Source organism: Ahaetulla prasina, chromosome 3 (assembly GCF_028640845.1).
Source record: "Ahaetulla prasina isolate Xishuangbanna chromosome 3, ASM2864084v1, whole genome shotgun sequence".
NCBI lineage: Eukaryota > Metazoa > Chordata > Lepidosauria > Squamata > Colubridae > Ahaetulla > Ahaetulla prasina.
Window position 1 is genome coordinate 221,680,951 of NC_080541.1, and position 19,447 is coordinate 221,700,397.

A 19,447-nucleotide genomic window follows, 5' to 3' on the forward strand; every position below is an offset into this window, starting at 1 on the left:
CAGCACCAGAGTTCAAAGACCTCAATTCTTTGGCACTCAGCCTTCCTTAGAACACTGATACTGACAAACCAGCCCACAAGCTCCGAGTATGAACCTTTACCCTCATCCTTACACCCAAGCTATAGATATTCTCCACTATTGCATAAGAAGGAATTTCCCCACAGTGAGAATCATTAATCACTGGAACAGTTTTCCTTCCGGAGTTGTGGCTGCTCCATTGAAAAGAACAGAATAGAACAGAATAGAACAGAACAGAACAGAGAGTGGAATGGAATGGAATGGAATGGAATGGAATGGAATGGAATGGAATAGAATAGAATAGAATAGAATAGAATAGAATAGAATAGAATTCTTTATTGGCCAAGTGTGATTGGACACACAAGGAATTTGTCTTGGTGAAGATACTCTCAGTGTACATAAAAGAAAAGATACCATCATCAAGAATCAGAAGGTACAACACTTAATGATAGTCATAGGCTACAATTAAGCAATCGGGAAACAATCAATTACAGTAAAAATCGTAAGGATACAAGCAACAAAGTTACAGTCATAAGTGGAAAGAGATGGGTGATGGGAACGATGAGAAGATTAATAGTAGTGCAGACTTAGTGAATAGTTTGACATTGTTGAGGGAAGTTTTGCTGGAGGCTTTTAAGAAAAGATCGGACAACCGTATGTCCAAGATGACATAAGGACTCCTATCACGGGCATGGGGTTAGACTAGAAGACCTCCAAGGTCCCTTCCAGCCCCCGCGATTCATTTCTGCCGAGTCTTTTCTGAAACCGACCTGCTCAATTTGCCTTTCTGTGTGCAGGTACACTGTAACTTCATAATTGCATCCTTCTATGCATGGAAAGATACAAGAGTTGGGTCCTGCTTTAATTTATCATTTTAATTCTTTACATATACGCTATCCAGTCCCGATTGCCTTTTCTATCCACAGCCAGCACCCCCATCTACAGTTCCGGTGGCGGCGGGGAGATTGGGGGGCTGGACTAGATCAGGGGTCCCCAACCTTGGCCGCTGTAAGCCTGGCGGACTTCAACTCCCAGAAGTCCCCAGCCAGCAAAGCTGGCTGGGGAATTCTGGGAGTTGAAGTCCGCCAGGCTTACAGCGGCCAAGGTTGGAAGACTTCCTATTCACACGTTCGTCTCCACCTAGGCACGTGCCAACCCGCCTCGCGCTCACAGCCCGCCAATCATCCCTGCGAAAGCGCCGCGCGCCTCCCGACCAATGGAGCGTCTCTTTCGACCCGGCTCGCGCGGAGCCCGCCAATCCGCGCGGCCCGCTCCTTCCCTCGTGACAGCTCTTCCTCCTCCTCTTCTCCACCCACCCCCACCCCCGCTCAGGCGCGCGGTCCTGTCCGTCACCCCCCCCCCGACCCCCAGCTCTCGTCGTGGCGTCGTCTCCAGGCGGAGGCGGGCCCTGCCTTGACGCATGCGTAGATCTCTCTTTTTTAAAATCTATCTCCCCCCCTCCTCTCCTCCTTCTCTCTCTCTCTCTCTCCTCTTTCTCCCGGCTACCCGGCATCCTTTGCAAAGTGGCAACGTAAGCCGGTCGTGGCAAAGGCGGCGCCTGCGCAGTGAGAGGCGTTATAAAAAAAAAAAAAAAGAGCCGGCTGAGAGGTTTCCCCGGCCGGTTGACGGACTGACGGCAAACGGTGGTTCGCTCGCCGACTCCCGAGTAGCCGCTTCGCCCTTTCACCTAGTCGGGTACGTCCCATGCTGAGCCTGGCTCCGGAAACAAGGGGGGGAGGCGTCCCCCCCCTCAGGCCATATCCCTCCCCTGCCCCCTCAGCCCCCCCTCTTTTTCCTATGGGGGATCCGCTTTGAATCCTGGCTCCCCTCAGGCGTCTCTGGGGGGGGAGGGGGGCAAGGATCTCGCCCCCAATGGGATTCCCCAGGGATCTACCTGCTAGAATGGCTTGGGTGGGGGAGGGGAGACTGGGTTTCAGGGGTCCCCTCCCTCCCTCCAGCTGGGTGGGAGGGTTGATCCCCCCCCTAAAAGACAGCCGGGAAACCCAAATTGGGCTCCTTTTTCCCCCCACCCCCACTTTTGCAGAAAGAGGCTGGGATAAATAATGAATGGAAATTACCGGGGTTTCTTTTTTTGGAGGGGGGCAAATGTCAGGTTCTGCCTTCGTGAATCTGCCACCAATGCATTAAAAAAAGGGGGGGGAAGGAGGAAGAAAGATGGGAGATCCTTGGCTTGCTCATGCTTTACACACAGACACAGACACACAGACAGACAGACACACACACACATGACACACAGACCCAGACCGATGATCTTGGAATAATAGTGGGTGACAGATTCAGGTCCTGCTTGGATGGGGAGGGGGGACTGCAGGCTTTAAAAGATGCCTGGAAGGAAGCGTCAATTTCAATTTCTCATCCTTTCCCATCTTTTCTACCATCGGCTTCTCCTATGGGTTTCTTAGGGTTTATCCGTTGTTGGTGACGTAGGATTTATGATTGTAACTATGATCTGTGACCTAATGCTTGCGGTTTATAGAAGTTTCCTCTTTCCGCCATGTATTCAAAATGGACAGTGATTAGTGTGTGTGTGTGTGTGTGTGTGTGTGTGTGTGTGTGTGTGTAGGCCACACTTGGAATATTGCATTCAGTTTTGGTTGCCACGATGTAAAAAAAGATGTGGAGACTCTAGAAAGAGTGCAGAGAAGAGCAACAAAGATGATTAGGGGACTGGAGGCTAAAACATGAAGAACGGTTGCAGGAACTGGGTATGTCTAGTTTAATGAAAAGAAGGACTAGGGGAGACATGATAGCAGTCTTCCAATATCTCAGGGGCTGCCACAAAGAAGAGGGAGTCAAGCTATTCTCCAAAGCACCTGAGGGCAGGACAAGAAGCAACGGGTGGAAATTAATCAAGGAGAGAAACAGCCTGGAACTAAGGAAAAATTTCCTGACAGAATAATTAATCAGTGGAACAACTTGCCTCCAGCTCCAACACTGGAAGTTTTTAAGTTGTTGGATAACCATTTGTCTGAAGTGGTGTAGGGTTTCCTGCCTAAGCAGGGGGTTGGACTAGAAGAACTCCAAGGTCCCTTCCAACTCTGTTATTCTATTTTATACACACACACACTCTTGCACACACATGCACACATATATGGTGCAAGTATATATGTATGTACGGTATATAGCATTATAGGTGTGTTAATGTGTGTGTTTGAGTAGATATATGCTTTCTCTTGAGAGCAGGCAGCAGAATTTCATTTTTAAGATGGGCCAGTGTGCTCACAATAAAAAAATAATAATATGAGAATAAAGTTATCTTATTTGCACGCTGTGAGTTTATGCACCGGAGTGTGTCCGATCACACTTGGCCAATAAAAGAATTATATTCTATTCTACAGGGAGTCCTTGACTTACAACAGTTCATTTAGACCGTTCAAAGTTACAACGGCACTGAAAAAAATGACTGATGCCCGTGTTTCACACTTACAAACTTTGCAGCATCCCTGTGATCACGTGATCAAAACTCAGATGCTTGGCAACTGGTTCAGTCTTACGACTGTTGCCGCATCCCGGGGTCATGTGATCACTTTTGGTGGCCTGACAAGCCAAGTCAATGGGGAAGCCAGATTCACTTAACAACCAGGCACTAACTGCAGTGATTCACTTAACAACTGTGGCAAGAAATTTCGTGAAATGGGGCAAAACTCACTTAACGGTAGAAATTTTGGGCTCAGTTGTGGTCATAAGTCAAGGACTACCTGCATTCTGTTTCCAAATCGTGAGAAATTGAGGTTCCCAGTTTGGATCCCACCCTGAGGATTTTGCCAATTTCTGGGCGCCGTGAGCTAAAAAGGAATCCGAAGAAATTACAGCAATTTCTGAGAAGGGGTAGCAGAGGTGATCAGGAAACTTATAGGTAGTCCTCAATTTACAGCCATTCATTTAGTGACCGTTTGAAGTTGCAACGCTACTGAAAACAAGTGCCTTAGGATTGTTTTTCACAGGATTGTTGCAGCATTCCCATGGTCACATGATCAAAATTCAGATGCTTGGCAACTGGCATGTATTTATGACAGTTGTGGGGTCCTGGGATCAGGTGATCGCCTTTTGTGTCCTCCTGACAAGCAAAGTCAATGGGGAAGCCAGATTCACTTAACAACAGTGTTGCTAACTTAACAATTGCAGTAATTCACTTAATAACTGTGGCAAGAAAGGTGATAAAAATGGAGCAAAACTCACTTAACTGTTGTGCTTGGCAACGGAAATTTGGGTCTTAACTATGGTTGCAAGTCGAGGACTACCTGCAGTAGCTACGATTTGTGAAGGAAGATGGAAGAAATCGAAGTTGTTTAACTTTGGGGGGAAAAAAAGATGTTGGGGCAATATGATAATATTTTTGGAAAAGTTATCAGGTCTTCCCCACCTACCCTTGTGCTTTAAGATGGCCATACAGATTTTTTAAATAAATTCCTGTCCCACAGAAGCTCAAGATCTGTGCTCTTTCCTTCCAGAGTTATGGACTAATGCATTTAAGTAACAAAGTAAATTTCGATTTATGGTACTTTTAGAAAAAAATAAATCCTAATACTGGAAGCACTTTGAGAGCAGAACCGTCAATGTGAAGAACTGGCTCAGATCCCTTCTCTGAATGCGCCCAAGTGAAATCAAGGTAACCATTTATCTCTGATACAGATAGTCCTCGACTTACAGCAGATCATTTAGTGACCGTTCAAAGTTACAACCTCACTGAAAAAAGTGATTTATGACCGCTTCTCACACCTATGACCTTTGTAGCATCCCCATGATCATGTGATCAAAATTCAGATGCTTAGAAACTGACTCATATTTATGACAGCTGCACTGTCACGTGATCCCCTTTTGCGACCTTCTCACAAGCAAAGTTCACTTAACAACCGTGATACACACTTATCAACTGCAGCGATTCACTTAACAACTGTGGCAAGAAAGGTCGTTAAAATGGGTCAAGATTCACTTAACAAATGTGTCACTTAACAACAAAACGTTTGGGCTCGGTTGTGGTTGTAAATCGAGGACTGCCTGTACTGAATAATCTGGATTCCTGCACTTAGGCAGGAGGTGAAATTCAGTGGCTCAAATGATGACCTCTTCCTGATTTTATGGTGAAAAGAAACATTTTGTGGTGAAAGGAAAGATGTGGAGACTCTGGAAAGAGTGCAGAGAAGAGCAACAAAGATGATTAGGGGACTGGAGACTAAAACATATGAAGAACGGTTGCAGGAATTGGGTCTGTCTAGTTTAATGTAAAGAAGGACTAGGGGTGACACATGATAACAGTGTTGGAAGGGTTGCCACAAAGAAGAGGGGGTCAATCTATCGTCCAAAGCACCTGGAATCAAGATAAGAAACAATGGATGGAAACTAAATAATGAGAGACCCAATCTAGAAATAAGGAGAAATTTCCTGACAGTTAGATCAATTGATCAGTGGAACAACTTGCCTTCAGAAATTGTGGATGCTCCAGCTCTGGAGATTTTAAAGAAGGGAATGGACAACCATTTATCTGAAATCTATACCATTTCTTGCTTGAACAGGAGGTTGGACTGGAAGACCTCCAAGATCCCTTCTGCTCTGTTAATCTGTACTGTTATGTCTTGAGGAACATTTATAATTGAGGGGTTTCAACCCTGAGCTACAAATATTCTTCTTTATTGGTCCATTTATAATTCTATGGGGGTGTCCACTGCAGTTCTGCACAGTCCCAGCCAGAGTTTTATCAGTGGAGATCAGAATGGACACCTTTCTCTTATCTACTCAGTATCTTACTTTTATGCTGGCTTGAGTTGAAATTCAAAACTTCTGAAAAATCTCAAGTTGGAAAAGGTTGGGCAGATCGGGCTAAAAAGATAAGTGTATTTATGCCATACACTTATCTGCATTTGTGTAACATACAACATGTGGTCATTAAATTTGCAGATGACACCAAGCTGGCAGGAATAGCCAACACTCAGAAGATAGGCTCAAGTTACAGAAAGATCTTGACAGACTTGAACATTGGGCCCTATCTAACAAAATGAAATTCAACAGTGAAAAAGTAAGGTTCTACATTTAGGCCAAAAAACCAAAATGCACAGGTACCGTATATGTGGTACCTTGATCAATAGTAGTACCTGTGAGAGGGATCTTGGAGTCCTAGTGGATAACCATTTAAATATGAGCCAGCAGTGTGCAGCAGCTGCTAAAAAAGCCAACACAGTTCTGGGCTGCATAAACAGAGGGATAGAATCAAGATCACGTGAAGTGTTAGTGCCACTTTATAATGCCTTGATAAGGCCACACTTGGAATATTGCATCCAGTTTTGGTCGCCACGATGTAAAAAAGATGTTGAGATTCTAGAAAGAGTGCAGAGAAGAGCAACAAAGATGATTAGGGGACTGGAGGCTAAAACTTATGAAGAACGGTTGCAGGAACTCGGTATGTCTAGTTTAATAAAAAGAAGGACTAGGGGAGACATGATAGCAGTGTTCCAATATCTCAGGGATTGCCACAAAGAGGAGGGAGTCGGGCTGTTCTCCAAAGCACCTGAGGGTAGAACAAGAAGCAATGGGTGGAAACTGATCAAGGAAAGAAGCAACTTAGAACTAAGGAGAAATTTCCTGACAGTTAGAACAATTAATAAGTGGAACGACTTGTCTGCAGAAGTTGTGAATGCTCCAACAATGGAAATTTTTAAGAAAATGTTGGATAACCATCTGACTGAGATGGTGTAGGGTTTCCTGTCTGGGCAGGGGGTTGGACTAGAAGGCCTCCACGGTCCCTTCCAACTCTGTTGTTATATTATATTATATTATACTGCAACCGTACGTTTTATACATATGTATATACATATGTCATATACATAATGACATTATTACTACATAACACATGCTGGCTGGGGAATTCTGAGAATTCAAGTTCCCAAGATTGCAAAACACTGCCTTAGTGCCTGTTCAAATCCTTAGAAATACTTAATACCTTGCACTTTTAGAAGTTTTTTATTTACATATGTAAATAACTTCAGGTATGTATTCATATTCCACCATTACTTTTTTTTATAAATAACTCAAGGTTATGGCAAACATAACCTAATTTTTCTTTTCTCTGATTTTCCCCACAACCACCACCACCTTGTAAGGTGTGTTGGGTTGAGAAAGATGGTGACTGGGCCAAAGTTTGTGGCCTTCATTTCTTAGAAACTTCTCATTATTGCACAGGTTGTACATTTCTAAAAGGGAATGTGATGACCTTGCAGATAAGCCAATTATTTGTCAGTGCACTTGTCTTTTTAGACACTTAGGACACAAAAATGATACGAAGGAGGAAAATTGATGTAAATCAATCTTAAGGCTTTCAAGCCTTTTCTGTCTGGTTGGCATTGTACTTCAACCTTCAAAGTCGGTAACATTTTTTAGGACGAAATTGTTTCCACTTATTGGTTTTATATCTTGAGACTTGAGTCCCATGCCGAGAATAAAAAATAAGGCAAAAAGAATACAATTGACTTTTACCCAAACTTCTAATCTTTTGAAAATCTGAGGCAATGTAGTTCCCATACTGAGCATTTCTAAAGTGTTTGGTACAGCATTGTTTAGCTAATAGGTGCCAATTCAGTTATAGTATCAATGCATCTGTGCCTGCTCTCTTTCTTGACAAAAAGCTTTAAGACCTAAGTGTGAATCATTTGCACCACCTCTTGCCAGTTCTAAGGAGCATTTGAAGGGATCAAAAAGGGGAGAAACTCAAAGCACACATTTTTTTTATATGCAGCGGAATTGTGTGAATAATCCATTTGGTACCCGTAGTTGGTTCTTTTTCATGTATTACTTTTCTTAACCAAATATTCTCTTTGAAATAGATGGCATGGTGGATTTATTTTTTAAACTTCCATTCAATCGTTTTCAATTGGAGACCACCTGGACAGGACCCTGAAGTTTTTTTGGCAAGGTTTTTGAGAAGTAGTTTGCCATTGCCTCCTTCCTAGGGCTGAGAGAAAGTGACTGGCCTAAGTCCCAAAAGTGCTTTTTCAGGAGGCAACTGGATTTCCTTGTTTTTCCTTTTGAAGATGTTTCGCTTGTCATCCAAGAAGCTTCTTCAGCTCTGACAGGATAGTGGGGAATGGAAGGATTTATATTCCTTGCAGACAGCTGGTAATTTAAAATTTCAATTAAACCAAAAAAATTAAATTAATTACATTTAATTTAAAAATTGCCTCCTGAAAAAGCACCTTTGGGACAACCATGACCTGGATGACTGAGAATCTCTACAGACTTTTGACTGGCCTAAGGTCACCCAGTGGGTTTTGTGCTTAGGCTAGAACTCCTGGTCTCCCGATTTTCAGCCTGATGCCTTAATCATGACACCAACTAGCTCTCGCATATATTTCAGTAGCGCTGTCTGTGCAAGCAGAGGATTTTAAACTACTCATATGTCTAGACAGTGGTTTAAGATCCCAAAACTGCTTTGAAGTCTTGGTGGCTTCAAATTAAAAGCAACCAACAGAAGCATCAGAATTACATGCTTCCCGCAATCAATCCAGGTTTACCTAGCAAATAATTTGAAACAGGAATGATAAACGGTAAAGGTAAAAGTTCCCCTCACAATATGTGCTAGTCGTTCCTGACTCTACGGGGGGGGGGGGGGGGCGGTGCTCATCGCCGTTTCAAAGCCGAAGAGCCAGCGCTGTCCGAAGATGTCTCCGTGGTCATGTGGCCGGCATGACTAAATGCCAAAGACATACAGAACGCTGTTACTTTCCCACCAAAGGTGGTCTCTATTTTTCTCCTTGCATTTTTTACGTGCTTTCGAACTGCTAGGTTGGCAGAAGCTGGGACAAGTCACGGGAGCTCACCCCGTTACGCGGCGCTAGGGATTCGAACCGCTGAACTGCCGACCTTTTGATGGACAAGCTCAGCATCTTAGCCACTGAGCCACCGCGTCCCCTAGGATTGATAAGGGTGAAGAATAAAGAACTTTGCTTCTGAATGGTATCCAGGTAGTCTTCGACTTACGACCGCAATTGAGCTCAAAATGTTTGTTGCTAAGTGAGACAGTTGTTAAATGAGTTTTGCCCCATTTTCCTGCCTTTCTTGTCACAGCTATAGAATAGAATAGAATAGAATAGAATTTTATTGGCCAAGTGTGATTGGACACACAAGGAATTTGTCTTGGTGCATATGCTCTCAGTGTACATAAAAGAAAAGATACGTTCATCAAGGTACAACATTTACAACACAATTGATGATCAATATATCAATATAAATCATAAGGATTGCCAGCAACAAGTTATAGTCATACAGTCATAAGTGGAAAGAGATTGGTGATGGGAACTATGAAACGATTAATAGTAGTGCAGATTCAGTAAATAGTCTGACAGTGTTGAGGGAATTATTTGTTTAGCAGAGTGATGGCCTTCGGGAAAAAACTGTTCTTGTGTCTAGTTGTTCTGGTGTGCAGTGCTCTATAGCGTCGTTTTGAGGGTAGGAGTTGAAACAGTTTATGTCCAGGATGCGAGGGATCTGCAAATATTTTCACGGCTCTCTTCTTGATTCGTGCAGTATACAGGTCCTCAATGGAAGGCAAGTTGGTAGCAATTATTTTTTCTGCAGTTCTAATTATCCTCTGAAGTCTGTGTTTTTCTTGTTGGGTTGCAGAACCGAACCAGACAGTTATAGAGGTGCAAATGACAGACTCAATAATTCCTCTGTAGAACTGGATCAGCAGCTCCTTGGGCAGTTTGAGCTTACTGAGTTGGCGCAGAAAGAACATTCTTTGTTGTCCTTTTTTAATGATGTTTTTGATGTTAGCTGTTCATTTGAGATCTTGCGATATGATAGAACCCAGAAATTTGAAGGTTTCTACTGTTGATACTGTGTTGTCAAGTATTGTGAGAGGTGGAAGTATGGAAGGGTTTTTCCTAAAATCTACCACCATTTCTACGGTTTTGAGTGTGTTCAGTTCCAGATTGTTTTGGTTGCACCACAAGGCTAGTCGTTCGACCTCTCGTCTATATGCGGATTCGTCATTGTCTCGAATGAGACCAATCACTGTTGTGTCATCTGCGAACTTCAGTAGCTTAACAAATGGATCATTGGAGATGCAGTCATTGGTATACAGAGAGAAGAGAAGTGGGGAGAGCACACAGCCTTGGGGGGCCCCTGTGCTAATTGTACAGGTATTTGATGTGATCTTGCTTAGCTTCACCTGCTGCTTCCTGTTTGTTAGGAAGCTTGTGATCCACTTACAAGTCTGTTCCGGTACCTGTAGCTGGTTTAGCTTAGTTAGAAGAATGTCTGGAATGATGGTATTGAATGCTGAACTAAAGTCTACTAAGGTGGTAAGTTAGTAACACAGCTGTTAAGTGAACCTGGCTTCCCCATTGACTTTGCTTGGGAGAAGGTCGCAAAAGGGGATCACGTGACCCCCCGGGACACTGCAGCTGTCATAAATGTGAGTCAGTAGCCAAACGTCTGACTTTTGATTACTTATAATAATAATAATAATATTTTAATTTGTATACCGCCCTTCTCCCGAAGGACTCAGGGCGGTGAACAGGCAGATAAAATACAAATACACACAATAATTAAAAACATCCCTTAAAAAACTAATTTCAATGCCCAAATGTTAAAATAACATACTTGACCATGGGAATGCTGCCACGGTTGTAAATGGATGAAATGGTCATAAGTCACTTTTTTCAGTGCTTTGTAACTTTGAATGGTCACTAAACGAACTGTTGTAAGTCGAGGTCTACCTATATTGGAAAACCTATTTGCTATGTGAGCAGATGTCTGTGGACATTCTTAGTTATCCAGGTCATGGTTGTCCCAAAGGTGCTTTTTTTCAAGAGGCAATTGGACTTCCTTGGGTTTTTTCCTATGTCAGAATTGAACAGCTCTCTGTTAACAGAGATGGAAGGATACGACATCATCTATCTCCAGGCTACAACACAGTCCTATCAGCAGTTCCAAGAAGACTCCACACCCGTTTGCACTACTCAGGTGAGCCTGAGGACACGGATAAACCTCCAAGACCCTCACTGGACACACTTACACCTGAATACAGAATAACAGAGTTGGAAGGGACCTTATAGGTCATCTAGTCCAACCCTCCACCCAAGCAGGAGACCTTACACCATTTCTGACAGATGACAGTGCAATCTCTTCTTGAAAGCCTCCAGTGATGAAGCTCCCACAACTTCTGAAGGCAACTTCTGTTCCATTGGTTGATTGTTCTCATTGTCAGAAAACTTTTCCTTATTTCCAGGTTGAATCTCTCCTTGATCAGTTTCCATCCATTATTTTTTGTCTGGCCTTCAGGTTTCTTTGGAAAATAGTTCACCCCCTCCTCTCTGTGGCAGCCCCTCAAATACTGCTATCCTGTCTCCCCTGGTCCTTCTCTTCACTAGACTAGCCATGCCCAGTTCCTGCAACCGTTCATCGTATGTTTTAGCCTCCAGTCCCCTAATCATCTTGGTTGCTCCTCTTTGCACTTTTTCTAGAGTCTCAACATCTTTTTTATAGAGTGGTGACCAAAATTGGATGCAGTATTCTAGGTGTGGTCTTACTAAGGCTTTATAGAGTGGTAACTCCGCTAAAGATGTTACTTAAGGCCTGATAACGAAGATTTGGAAATCAACCCAGAAGCTTGGAGAATGAACCTTCACCCTCATCCTACACCTGAACTACTGATATTTACTACTATTGTAAATCTCCAAGTGATCTCAACAGCTCTCTAAAAGATGCAAATGACCAGCTGTTTGTAAGGAATATAAATCTTTCCATTCCCCACCATCCTGTCAGAGCTGAAGAAGCTTCTTGGATGAGAAGCTAAACGTCTTCAAAGAAACAAAAATAGGAAAGTTCAGTTGTCTTTTGAAAAAAGCATTTTTGGGACATATGCGAGCAGATATTGCTATGGCTAACTTTAGATTTCTATCCCAATAGAACAATGATTCTTAAATTGTGGGTAATTAGCACCAAGTAGCGCATTTGGCAATCTCCTAGAACTTGGATGAACAATTCTTCTACATTAGTAGACTGCAATTGAATATCATTTTTAAATTTGTCAGGACCCCCGAGGTGGCTGTGGTGGCGCAGTGCTTAGAATGCCGTATTGCAGGCTACTTCTCCTGATTGCCGATTGCCAGCAGTTTGGCAGTTCGAATCTCACTGGCTCAAGGTTGACTCAGCTTTCCATCCCTTCCGAGGTCGGTAAAATGAGGACCCAGATTGTTGGGAGCAGTATGCTGATTCTGTAAATAGAATAGAATTTTTTATTGGGCAAGTGTGATTGGACACACAAGGAATTTGTCTTGGTGCATACGCCCTCAGTGTACATAAGAAAAGATACATTCATCAAGAATCATAGGGTACAACACTTAATGATAGTCATAGGGTACAAATAAGCAATCAGGAACCAGTCAATATCAATATAAATCGTAAAGATACAAGCAACAAAGTTACAGTCATACAGTCATAAGTGGGAGGAGATGGGTGATAGGAACGATGAGAAGATTAATAGTAGTGCAGATTTAGTAAGGAGTTTGACAGTGTTGAGGAAATTATTTGTTTAGCAGAGTGAGTGCTGTGCAGTGCTCTATAGGGTCGTTTTGAGGGTAGGAGTTGAAACAGTTTATGTCCAGGATGTGACAGGTCTGTAAATATTTTCACAGCCCTCTTTTTGACTCGTGCATTGTACAGGTCCTCAATGGATCAGCGTAGAGGGGGCTGTGAAGCTGTATATAAGTGTCATTGCTGCAGTAAATGGGTTAAGCCACATTCAGTGGAGATCAATACAAGCTTTAAACTAGCTAAAAGTGAAATTAACTCTTTCCTGTTAGGTTTGTCATCTGGCAACTAGGGAGATACTTCACAGAAAAGCCACTAACTATTCTGAAAATACAAGAAGTCCTCGACTTAAAACCATTCATTTAACAACTGTTTGAAGTGATAACGTCCCTGAGAAAAGTGAATTACAAGTGGTCCTCACACGACCATCACAGCTGAGTTTCCCCTCCGGTCACATGATCAAAATTCAGGCACATGTCTCCTGGCATGTATTTACCATGGTTTGGGGTCATATGATTGCCATTTTTTTAAATTTTGTCACAACATTATATACAAGCACATACATTGAAAGGAAACAATAGGACAGGAACGGTAGGCACTTTTGTGCACTTATGCACGCCCCTTATAGTCCTCTTAGGAATGGGGTGAGGTTTTTGGTTAAAGCTTTTGGGAGTTTGAGAAGAGACCACAGAGTCAGGTAGTGTTCCAAGCATTAACAACTCTGTTACAAAAGTCATATTTTCTGCAATCAAGATTGAAGCGGTTAACATTAAGTTTGAATCTATTGTTTGCTCTTGTATTATTGTGATTGAAACTGAAGTAGTCTTTAACAGGAAGGACATTGCAATAGATGATTCTGTGTGTTAAACACAGGTCTTGCAACCTTCCCAGCCAGCTTTCATCAGACAAATGGATGGTGAAGGCAGATTCACTTAACGGCCATGTGATTCACTTAAGAACTACAGGGATTTGCTTAGCAATGATGGCAAAAAAATGTAAAATTGGGCATGAGTCACTTAACCACCTTACTTAGCAATGGGAATTCTGGGTCCCACTTATAGTTGTAAGTTGCGTACTACTTCTACTGCATATTCTTCCTTCTTTAAAAAATGTGACAATAAATTATTTTCTGTTTTCATTCCTGACTAAATACAGGTAGTCCTCAACTTACGACAGTTCATTTAGTGACTGTTCAAAGTTATGGTACTGAAAAAAGTGACTTACGATCATTTTTCACATTTACGACTATTGCAGCATCCCTGAGGTCAGGTGATTTACATTCGGATGCTTCACGACTGACTCACGTTTATGACGGTTGTAGTGTCCTGGAGTTATATGATCCCCTTTTGCAATCTTCTAACAAGCAAAGTTAATGGGGAAACCAGGTTCACTTAACAACTGTGTTACTAATTTAAGAATTGCAATGATTCACTTAACAAATGTGGTGAGAAAAATTGTAAAAAGGGGCAAATTCACTTATCAAATGTCTCACTTTGCGACATAAACATTGGGCTCAATTGTCATAAATTGAGGATTACCTGTATTCAGGAAATACTGATAAAGAATGTTTTAACTAAAAATAGCGTTACTATAGTCCAAGCTGTGTGCGTTTTTCTGGATTAGCTGTCAGTGTCTTGATCTGAAATCAATTAGGAACCTTGTTGTTGTACAATATTGTGGCGTTAGTTAAACATCTTGTAAATTCTCCTCACACACTGCTTAGAAATAGGATTTTTATTTAAGATTCTCCTTTTAATCCCATTGCCAAAATTCTCTTCCTGCTATAGTTTTCTGCTTCACTGTCTTTGGCATCTGGTAAGAGCAGTTTAGCAACCCACCCACAGAGTTCGTTCAAGTGTACAATTTCAAATTGCCCTTGTAATGTATGATACAGTATGTAGATCCTAACTTGGATTTAATCAGCCATAGATATTTTTTATGAAGTGTAATTTATTATTGGAATAGATAATATTTTTTCTTTTGTTCTATTAATTTCAGGCCTATTAAAGGTTCAATTCATGTCATTTTTCAGCATTCTTAAAGATAAGAGAGAGAGAGATAAGATAACCTTTATTATCACTTTTTCTGTGTACACACTAGGCACACATTAAAAAGTGAAGTCCTGATGCCTGCTCTTATATATAAATCCACACAAATACACACACACATTAATCACAGACATTTTGAATACATAGTGGAAAGAAGTCCTGAGGTTGATACTATATGGTACCAAGCTATTACAGAATCTAGTTCTGCTTGGGATACCACAAAGACCCCCTCCCAGAACGTAACAAAGAAAACTGGTCATGGAGAAGGTTGTGGTGTCCCTGACAATACAAAGGACTCTGCTCAAGTAGCGTTCATATATCATGTCCTTGATAGAAGGGGGTGAACTTCTAATCATCTTTTCTGCTGTCCTCACCACTCTCTGTATAGCCTTCCTGTCTGAAATAGTAATTCTTCCAAACCAAACATTAATACAATATGACAGGATGCATTCAATTGTCCCTCTACAGAAAGTGGATAAGGACAGGAGAAGGAAGATGTGCTCTTCTCATATGATGCAGAAAATGCCGGCGCTGCTGTGCCCGCTTCAATACAGGTGAAACTCAAAAAATATTCATGTAATATTCTAATTTTCTGAGATTGTGAATTTGGGGTTTTCATGAGCTGTCAGCCATAATCATCAAAATTATGACAAATCAAGACATGAACTATCTCGCTTTGCATGTAATGAGTCTATCTCATATATTAGTTTCACCTTTTAAGTTGCATTACTGAAATAAATGAACTTTTGCATGATATTCTAATTTTTGGAGTTTCACCTGTATATGTATCACAGACTACTTTGAATATATAGCGGAAAAAAGTCTTGAGAGTTAACAAGGTTGATACTATATGGTACAAAGCTGTTATAGAATCTAGTTGTTCTATTTGGGATACCACAAAGACCCCTCCCAGAATGTAACAAAGAAAACTGGTCATGGAGAGGATGTGTAGCATCCCTGACAATACAACGGACCTTGCTCAAGCAGCATTTATATGCCATGTCCTGAATAGAAGGGAGTGAATTTCTAATCATCTTTTCTGCCATCCTCACCACTCTGCACATCCTTCCTGCCCGAAAGAGTAATACTTCCAAACCACACAGCAATACAATACAACAGGATGCTTTCCATCGTCCCTCTGCAGAAAGTGGTAAGGACAGGAGAAGAAGATGTGCTCTTCTCATATGACGCAGAAAATGCCGGCACTGCTGTGCCCGCCTCACTAGTGTCTCACTGTTGAGTGACCAAACTGACATTAAACCACTTTACGACATAAAATCTGTATGACTTTAGGAATACTGGAGCTATTCAAAACAATTCTTACAATGGTATTTCTACATAGGGCCTCCCCAAATAGAAGATTACGTGTAGAAATAAAAACAAATGAGCTAATAGCAAGAAATAATTACTAGCCAAGAAATAAAATAAAAGCAGTCCTTGACTTACAGTCACAATTGGGACAGGAACTACCGTTGCTAAGCAATGTGGTCATTAAGTGAGTTGTGCCCAATTTTACAGACTTTTTTGCCAGAATGTGGCAAAAGTGAATCATACCTCAAGTAAATCCAGCTTCCCCCACTGACTTTGGGAAGGTCGCAAATGCAATCACATAATGCCTGGAATGTTGCAATTGTCACAAATAAATGCTGATTATCACATGCCCAAATTTTTATCACCTCCTTCCTGGGTCACTTTTGTGGTCATAAGTACAATGACAGGTCATAAATCATCTTTTTCAGCAACGTCATAACTTTGAACAGTTATTAAATGGCCTTAAGTCGAGGACTATCTGTGTTATCTTTTCACAAAGAGATACGGTGTCCATGTTTCTGGTTAGGCCAGGGGTCGGAAACCTTAAACACTCAAAAGAGCCACAAAGGTCCTAACCGGAAGCTCCCCATTCAATTCTGGAGCCGACCGGAAGTCCGGTTCCCACATCATAGTCTCCTCCTAGCACCGCATCCTTTTTCCTCTGTTGACCAGAAGTCCTGTTCCCCCACCATAGAGTTTCCTCCTAGCGTGGCATTCTTTTTCCTCTACCTGTCCTAACCAAAAGCCCTATCAATTGTGGAGCCGACCAGCAATAGGGAGCCGCAGCAGAGGGATGGAAGAGTCACATGGGGCTCCAGAGCCGCAGGTTGCTGACCCCTGGTTTAGGCTACCTAGGAGAAGACCCGGAAGAGGTTTAACTACCGCAAATGTACGTTCCTCATAAAGATTTGGGGTTCCCTTTTATTTCGCTACAGTCGGTTGCAAAGTTTTAATTGCTTTGTTTCATTAAAAGAAGAAAGATACCACTGAGAGGCGGCCAAAAATAATGCAGTCTAATTCCCTTCAGCTTGTCCTCTCTATTCTTTTCCTTTTTTTTTTCTTTGGCAAGCCTCCATGTATTCCACAAAGCTTAGCACCTTGACAGCGCTGTGATTATAGCAGTCATTTAAAAGAATTGACGGCTTCAAATCAGAAACTATGAACAAGCTGTGCCAAGAAGTCACCTTTCTGAACCCACCCAATCGCCTGTTCTTTCGGATCGTACAGGTTTCCTTGTGAAATACTGATTGACTGCCCAGATTTATTTCGATTTTAGGTTTCTGCAGCTTCAGTTGGGGCGGTTCTAAGCAGCCTGCAGTAAAAAAAAAACCACAGCAACAATAACAGAAAAAAAATAGCAACAATTATCAGCAGCATCTAAATTGACATGTAAATAAATAAGCGCATCTTAATAACTTCAATTCCACAGGACCTCATCAGGTCACTATTAATATAGTATATAAATAGTGCAACCAGTCACCTCAGGTGCAAAAACTTCTCACGCCCCAATTTCAAAAACTGAAGAAGGCCAAGTTTTTTTTAAAAAATTTCCTAAATATTAGGAATGGACTTCTATCAGTTCAACCAGATGGGAATCTTTATAGAAAAAGCTTGCCTTCAAGTCCCCTCTCAACTTTTCTCATGTGGGAAAGGATCCTCCAGCAGATGTTCTGGTTTTCCTTAAAATTTTTACTGTAAGTCTGGTTTTTATCAACAAAAGATGATAGACAGAAAAGCATATAGGTTTTTTTTTTTTAAAAATATTTTGTTGAGAGTTAAAGCTTAAAACATTTTGGATTTTCCCAGTTGTGAATATACATCCTTCAAAATGGTGTCTGTTAAATAAAAGTTCATTCTTTTGAAAAATACAAAGGCAGCTATAAAAACTCTTCATGCTGCAAGCATTTCTCATAATGTTCCACTAGAATTATTCTCTTCATCTTTTTCATTGCGGAAAGAACATTTCCCTGACAATATTTATTAAATCTTGGTTCCCTTCTTCAAAGCATGGTTTGCAGATTGTGATCCAAGCTAGAGAACATGGCCTGTTTTTTCCCCCTTCCTATCTGGCATTAATTGTGTTTTGTCACTGCAAGTAGATCATGGTCAAAAGTACTACTTGTCCTCCATCATCTCTGAGTCTTCACGCCGTCCGGTTTTGGATCGACGTTTGAGGCTCAGGACTCCGGACACCACCCAGTATTTTAAAGGAGATTCGGGTTAATGTCAGGGTTCCAAGTAACACCCCCAACGAAAGAAAACTCCGAGGCTTGAGTTTCCTCAAAGTTCCATTTTATTAGAGATGTCATATTGGCACATCTGGGAAAACCCGAATCTGAAAGGTTCCAGGTTTTCCCCACCCAAAAGAAAGTTCAAGTCCCTGCCCAACACCCTCATGTCCATCGCATGGTCCAATCCAAACACAGTCCCAACTGGAGATGCCTCCCAGTTCCAGCCATCCAGGTGCAGGGCAAGATGACCTTGAGTTTCTGAGAAAGGAATGTTGTTATGACTACATATCACCCTGGCTCCGTACAATCCTCCCTCCCTGTTTCCCTCAGTAATAAATGTGGCAGGCCTGAAGGCCCAACGAAAAAGATGTCTTCCAGGCCTGACACTACTTCAAGCTGTGATAGTGGCAGGGGGTGAAATGCTACCGGTTCTCACCGGTTCATGTGAACTGGTAGTAAAAAAAAGCTACCAATTCATCCGAACCGGTATTTCCAACAATCAGCTGTGCTGCGTGATTTATATTTATATCCTGCTTTCTAGCGAATCTAAATTGCGCGCAGCACAGCTGTCCCCCCCCCCCCCGCTGTTCTACTTACCTTCTTAAGCCTCCTTTTTCCACGTGAAGTGAGCGTTTGGTACGTACTGCATATGCGTGTGCAAGCAGCATGTACTTGGCACACAATGCGCATGCAGCATGCATTTGGCGTGCACTGCGCATGGGCGGGGAGCGAACCGGTGGCAAACAGCAAAGGATTTCACCATTGCATAGTGGGTAACTTTACTGATATTAATGCTGCAATATTAATGGGAAAGAATTCATATTTGATCTCCCAGCTGCTTCTAGATTGTCAAACCGGGGAATCCCTGTAACATTTTCTGCAAAACTGTAGGAGGAGAGGCAGAGGCTGGGGGTGGAGTCAAGCGAGGAATCGGCCTGGAATCCTTATGTTCTCACAAATGGTCTAAGAGCCCAACCTTTCTCGAAGGGCCACATCAAGGGTGGGACTCACAACCTACCTCTTTCTACTTGCAGCTTGACAAAGAAATTAAGGGAAGGGGGAGATGTGTGATTGGCGAGGGAGAGAAGGCCAGGAGCTGTTTGCTGCCTGAAAAAATCTTGGTAAATCAAGGTCATAAGCTGAAGACCTTTGAAAGATGAAGACTGTTTTCCCAAAACAAAATGCCTAACATGGATTGGTGGACAAGTGGACACTGGGTGGCCCAGGGCCCAAGGTTTGATTATACCGCGTTTTGTGTCCAAACCTTAGAACTGGCTTCGCTTCTTCTGTGCC

General features: G+C 42.2%; 1 protein-coding gene across 1 annotated transcript in view; it reads left to right on the forward strand.

The window, feature by feature from the left end:
• Positions 1-1,545: 1,545 nt before the first annotated feature.
• Positions 1,546-19,447, forward strand: part of ARFGAP1 (ADP ribosylation factor GTPase activating protein 1) — a 62,021-nt gene continuing 44,119 nt past the window's right edge. Inside the window, exon 1 of the mRNA XM_058174286.1 lies at positions 1,546-1,713. The gene's annotated coding sequence lies outside the window, so the exon portion shown is untranslated. The remainder of the gene's footprint in view (positions 1,714-19,447) is intronic.